At 46.5% G+C, this 6,969-nt stretch overlaps 1 non-coding gene across 1 annotated transcript; it reads left to right on the forward strand.

Moving 5' to 3' along the window:
- The first annotated feature begins 1,212 nt into the window (after positions 1–1,212).
- On the forward strand, positions 1,213–1,319 carry LOC123636190. Its single transcript, XR_006734394.1, has one exon. It is a non-coding gene; the product is annotated as a U6 spliceosomal RNA (small nuclear RNA).
- Positions 1,320–6,969: the final 5,650 nt, after the last annotated feature.

Here is a 6,969-nt window from a genome sequence, read left to right on the forward strand (position 1 = left end):
TCTTCACATGGCCTCCCCTCTGCCTCCTCTCTGCCTCCACTGCCGTTGGATTTAAGCCCCACCTGGACAATCAGGCTGATTTCAGTGAGGACCTTAATTACATCTACAAAGACCCTTTTTCCAATCAAGGTCACCTTCACAGTTCCCCGTGAATGTTTGGTTAGGGCATGGACGTATCTCTCCAGGGCCCCAATTAAACTCACGACACCCCCTACTGTCAGACATTTTGGCAATGCCAGAAGACATTTTTTATAACCATGGCAGAGGCCGGGGAGAGGCCGGTGCTCCCAGCATGTGGTGGGCAGAGAGCAGGGGAGCTGCAACAGCCTGCAGGGCAAAGGACAGCCCCCCACACAAAAGGGTTATCCAGCCCCAGAGGTCAATAGCGCTGAGATTGAGAAACTCTGCCTTACAGCTTTGGCCCCTGCTGTTCCCTCTTCCTGGGAGCCTCTCTCACCCTGTGTGCCTGTGGGTGACCCGATCTGTTTACTGTGGCCTCACCACGGCCATCCCTGATCGCCCCACCCACTCATTGCTGCAATCCCTGCGGAATTTCCCTCAGAGATGTGTCTTATTGGGAAGCCCCTCATCTACTCACTTACTTATTTGCTGTTTCTCCTTCTCTCCCTCTCTCTCCTCCACAACACACGCACGCCAGACTGACCCCCCGCTCCGTGAGAGCAGGATTTTGTCTCTTTCCAAACCACATCTCCATGCAGAGAACCGAGCAGGTGCTCGGTGAGCCCTTGTTGAACGGAAGAATGAATGAATGAGTGACTTTCCGAGAAGGGGGTGATCCCCGCCGGGGGCTCCATCCATGCCAACCATCATCCGCAATGTTTCAATGTGGCAGCACCCTTGGCGGGTACCGATGGGACTTTGGGGACTGAGAGGGACCCCAGTGCATATACTGCAGTCTTTGTTTCCAGAGGTCTTAAATAATAAGAAAAGGTTTTTCCTTCTTCCTCTGGTGAGTTTAAATCGATACAAGGATTTCACAAGTGTCTCTTCTGTGCCTGGGAGTGTGATAAGTGATGTGATATTACAAACAAAGCTGAAAGCACTATCCCTGACTTCAACAAGCCCCGGCTGTGGCCAAGAAGATGAGACTGAATCCAGATGAAATGCTGTTTGCTTGGGCGCCAGGCCGAGTGAGGCTCGAGAGAGAGAGCTGTGCATAGGGAAGGTGCCATGGTGAGCAAGTCATCCCAGGTGCTCACTGTGGCAGCACGCAGACTAAAACTGGAACGATACGGAGAAGGTTAGCGTGGCCCTGGCACAAGGATGACACGCAAGGTCATGAAGCATTCCATATTTTGCACAGTCCCCAGGTCAGTTCACTATTAGCCGACTGGCTCCAAGGAAACAGTGTGAGTCAAAGCAAAAAAAGTGACACCCACTATTGAAATCGGGATATTTCACTACAAAAACATTTGCTTGAGGCAGCTTATGAAATGAGAACAGAGCAGAGTGACACTTGGACTGTTGTGTGCAAATGTGTTTGTGTACATCTTGGAAATGGGAATACTGTCGTCCTAGGATGGTGGGCCCTAACCTTGGCCTGGATCTGATGGGTGGGGAGGGATTCCAAGGGGCCAGCACATGACACTTGTCCCTGAGAAATGGAGGAAGAGGCCTGGGCCACTTGGGAACTGGAGACATGGAGGCCCCAGGAGAGGAGGCAGCGTGGATGGTTGGGGCGGACGGAGTCCCATGACATCTGCCCTTGACCACCGGGATCAGGAGTATGTGTCTGGCCCATAGATAACACGGGCCCACTAGAGGTTTTTCAGTAAGGGAGGGCAGCACAGAAGTGATTTGGAAGATTAATTTGAGAGAAATAGATTGGCCAGAAAAGGGAGAACTCGGAGCGAGGCTGCAGCCCTGCTCGCGGGTGATTATGGCCACCCAGGCATGAAATGGTTTACTCTATTGGAATTGCCTATTTATTTCTTAAGGAGAAGCCAAAACCTCCCTCACTTTTCCCTCCTTGCCTCTCTCATTTCCTCTTGTCGTCTGAGTATTTGGGACTCTCACTTAAAAGTTCACTAGAATATAAACCCACTCAGAGTGATTCTTGTCTCTAAGACAAGGCATTCATTTCCACCAAGGGAAATGGGAGGTGCAGAGAGGCTGGAAGAGAATGACGGAGCCAACGATGCACGTGTCAACAAGGCTGCCAGCTGTTGGAGACAACCACCTCTCCGAAGCCTCAGCAGCCACATTGCTTGACCTGGTTAAAAATCCATGACCTTAACTCTGCATGAATGCAGCTCATGTCTCTGGGTGTGTTTTGTTTTATGCATTCAAAGAACAGGTAAAAAGTGGAGAAGTGGAGCTTCAACCTCTGCAGGAAAATGGCAATGAAAACACAACTGTGTAATTGTTCTAACAGGAGAAAACTCTGGTCGCCCAAGTAAGTGGCATCAAAACATTGATGGAAAGTCAAACAACAGCTGGGTTGATCTATGGTATACATTCCCCAGGACCTTTTATATCTTTTCTGGATTTTAAAACTCTCTCTGCTGACCACTCACACCTCAGCTTCACTGTCAAACACAGTCTCACTGATAAAACTCTCGAAGTGGAGACGTTCAACTTCCAAAGGAGAGCTAATCAAGTTATTTGAATCAAAGGAGGGAGAAACAAGTATGTCATACAGCAGTAGCCACAACCAACCAACAGCAAAAACCAAGGCAGGTGTTTCAATCAAGAAGAACATAACACACGTACATTTTTGTGTGCAGGAGCAAAGACAAAAAATTTTAGCTCTTCAGGCATGATATTGCAGAAAGTTATAGCAAATGGAAAGAGTGTGTTTATGGAGAAGCCTCCAGAAGAACAATCTGTTTCAGAGGTCTAGACACTCAAAGCTTACAAGCTGTAGACCTGGGGAATGATGAAAATGATCCTGTGGCTGCAATTAGCTACTTTATAACCAGGAGACAATTGTTTCTACTGTGACGTAATAAAAGCAGCATATTCTTCTATTGTAACGGGATAGAATAGAGCATATCAGCTTATCACCTATGTGAGCTGGGTCAGGTAAACAACTGTTTCCTTGAACCTGTGTCCCTAGTCATCACATGGGATTAGAATCTCTCAAGATTTCAGTGGGAATGGAATGGAATGATCCATGCAGGAACTCTCCGTCAAAAAGCAGCGTGCTCAACCAAGGAGGTGTCTCTGGATAAAACAGAACCGAGAGTGGCCCCAGGCAGAAGAAGAGGTTATTGACTCCGTGGCTGCAGAAGTGACGTTCAAAGAAGAATTTGGGTTTCATTGAATCACTCAAGTTTTGCTAAAAAATTTTATTATCTTTGATGCCTCACTTTCTTTCTGCGCCACACCTAAAATTATTACAAATTCTTTTATTTCTTCCTTCAAAACCTATTTGAAGTCCAACCACCTCTCACTGCCTCCATGGCTAGCACCCTAGTCCAGGCCCCCAACCCCTTTCACCTGGGTCAGTGCCTGAGGATTCCACCAACCTCCAAGCTCCTGCACTCCCCATATACACAGCTTGTTCTTCAACAGCCCTGGCCACACTATGTCTCATGTCTGCTCAAAATCCTGCAAGGGCCAGTCTTTTCAGAGATCTGGAATTACTTCTCTACCCTCATCTTCTACTATATTCTACATACGTGGTTCCAACCTCACTGGCCTCTCTGCTCTTCCTTGAACACGCCAGGCACCCTCCTGCCTCTGGGCCTTTGCACAGGCTGCTCCCTCCATCTGGAATGTTCTTGGCTCAGATATCCCTGTAGCAAACTCCCTGGCCTCCTCCAAGTCTTCTTCTCCACGATGCTCATTCTGATGGCCCTGTTGGTAACTGGAACCTATTACCCTGATCCCCCTTAGCTTGTTTATTTTTTCTTTTTCAGAGAACTTATCACCTTCTAATAATGTTTTCTATCTTTCCTCTTTACACACATACACGTGAGTGCTTACACCATGAGGAAGGGATCTTTGGGCATCTTATTCATGGATGCATTCCATGATGGACCCATAGCAGGTCTTCAATAAATACTCTTGAATTTTTTTTAAAAAGTGTTTATTTGGCTTAATGATTAAAAGCTTGGATTCTTGATCCAGATTGCCTACATCTCGGTCCTGGTTCTCCCATTTCCTAACTGTACAATTATGGATACTTTACATAATCTCTCTGAGTCTCATTTTCCTCCTGTAAAATGAAATCCCCTTTTCTGTTGAAGTGATGCCTGTGAAATCATTGCTCCTTGCACCCCAGGTTGGTAGAACCTAAGGTAGAACATGGGGCTTCATTCACCACAGTGATGAGTTAGCTGACCAACAGAAAAGGTTTCTTAGGCGTAGTTTGCACATCTGTCCCTGGTTAATCATTTTCTAAAAATCTGCTAATAAAACTATACTCATGTATGACAGACTGTATCGATTAAGATTCTTTGATGAAGAAACATGGCTGAGCAAACTCAAATGGGAGCCACAATCCACAGTGGGCCCAGCTTGACTCGAGCTTTTCTCACTCTCCCTCTCTTGGTTCTGCCTTCTCTGGGTTGGTACCATCCTTAGTCAGCTATTGCCTCAAGGTGGCAAGGTGGCTGCCATAGCTCCAGACCAGATATCTCCCCAGACTATGGCCCAGGGGAAGAACACAATAGTTCCTTTGCCAGAATGCCCATTTGGGTCTCTTCTTCTGTGCTCTTTGGCTCCCATGCCCACCCTGACTCAATCACTATGGTCAGAAGTATGATGCTCTGATTAGCTAAAACGCAGGTCAAATGCTCCTTAAGTCTGGAGTGGAACCCCTCCCAGAGCACACAGGCTAAGAGATAAGGAAAGCAAGACCAGACATTGTTAGCAGCAGAAGGGTGCATGGATACCAGAGGCCAGAAATAGCACATGCCCACTGTTCCGAGAACAATGCCAATCCCCTCCAAAGAGTCTTCCTTCCCTTACACCTCACGATCCACTAAAGCACTGTTCCTTAGGAACGCAGAGTCAGTTATATTTACCCAAGTTACCTCTGGGTCCAGTGATGGAAGGTGGGCATCTAGCATCTACTGACATTAAACCTAACCTTGAGGTTAGATGAAACCCAGACCCTTGTAATGAAATTACAACACATGAGGACAAATAGCCTGTCCTTAGGATCCTAGTCTTGTGATTCTTACCTACCCCACAGTGCCTTAGTTTCCTCATCTCTGAAAGGGGCATCCTGCTTTTTCCCACTGAACAGGGCTGCTGTGAAGATTAAACTGGATCATAAAGCCCTTAGACTGGTGCCTGGTACATGGCAAAGACTTGCTAAATGTTAACAATTATTATTGTCCTTGTTATTATTAGCCAGGGACCAGAAACCAACTCAGTACAGCGCTAAGCCTTGTGACACGACACAGATGTGTGCAATGTTATTTGGCCTGAGAGTCCCTTATATCTTCCCAAGAGGAATGTTTTCCTTGAGTGTCAGCACTTGAGACATTTATAGACACACTTTTCAGCATGTCCCACATTAGGCTGGACTCTCATTGGCGAAAGAGTGAGTCCATCCAATCAGCAAATCACTCTCGCCCTTGTCTGTTGCTGGCTAATAAAAAGAGGGCTGAGTTTATGGGGGTCTAAGATGAGCAAAGTGGAGGATGGAAAAAGACACATCCCTGAAGGCAACGGCCTCCAGACACAGTAAGAGTTCCAACATTTGCTCCAACTGTGGCAGCCCTAAAGACAAAGTGATGACACACATACACCGGAGCTGCTGCAAACCCTTGCTGACTCTTTGGCATCCTACAATTAACTGTCTAAGCAGGAAAAATAATTGCCCTTAACAGGATCAACTTAAATCTCTTATCTGCCCACAGCTTCTGTGCTGAGCTTGTGACTCTTGATAAAGGGCTGGGGACAGGGAGGAAACGCTCGGTACCTATCCAGTGAGGAAGGCTCTGCCTGCTCTCCCACAGACCCACGGGGCTGCACTGCCTTCACGAAAACCCAAAAATAGACTGCAGGAAAGAAGAAATTTTTTTAAAAAGGGGGTTAAAGCTGAATGTTTTTCATTGGTAACTCATCTTGTCTAATGTTCATCTCTGGAAAAGATGAAGAATCCTGGCTTTAGCAAGGGGGTTTGACAATGACAGACTTGCTAAGACCACCCAGCCATGGGCACGTCTCTGGTTATCTGGGCAAATCTGAAACCAACTGTTTTCCCATCAACTTGCTGAGGGAGCCAGGAAACCAATCTGTCACGTTCTTTCAAAAACCTTGGCAGTTTTGAGTCAAATTACAGGTCAGATGTTTGATTAGCAGACAAATAACCCCATTCTACTAAAAGATTCCCAGCTCTGTCCCTAATTATTGTTGCAATCCACCAGGAGCCATCTAATTCCTCTGGCACCCATTCTTCCCATCTGTAAAATGGGGGGATTCAACCAGGTGAATTCTGAGATGTCCTTCTGGCCAAACATCCTCGAGGATGTTCTAAGAAAGGGTTAGCATCTGTCATCAGGATGGAAAGCAAAAATTACCCTGGGAAATTGCCCATATAGGTCCCTGGCTTGGAGTTTTGTGTCTTCAAGCCTGTGCAACAAATTTCATGCGCTCCAGAGGTGGAGACTCACTGAGAAGACAAAGAAAGGAGCAAAGTGGAAGACTGCAGGCTGGGCTTCAAACCGTCCCGCCTGAAGGTCACCATAAAATCCCTGGTGCTGAAAAGGGGATGGGGGAGAATGAGTAACATGCTTCCTCTTGATGGTAGAGTTTGATCTATTTTGTTTCAAAAATCTCTGGTGCCTTAGCCCCTGCTAATAGATTTGTTTCTTGATGTAAGGATTAAGTAACATTTTATGTGTAAAAAAGTATCTAGCCCAGAATCCAGCACTTGGTAGTTAGGATTACTCATTGGATTTGAATCTAAACCTTGCATTTTCACTATTCCTTAGGAAACTGTAGAGGACAATGTGATTGCCTGTCAGCTGTACCCCCAAAGCTGGGTTT

This window comes from Lemur catta, chromosome 3, assembly GCF_020740605.2.
Source record: "Lemur catta isolate mLemCat1 chromosome 3, mLemCat1.pri, whole genome shotgun sequence".
Classification (NCBI taxonomy): Eukaryota; Metazoa; Chordata; class Mammalia; order Primates; family Lemuridae; genus Lemur; species Lemur catta.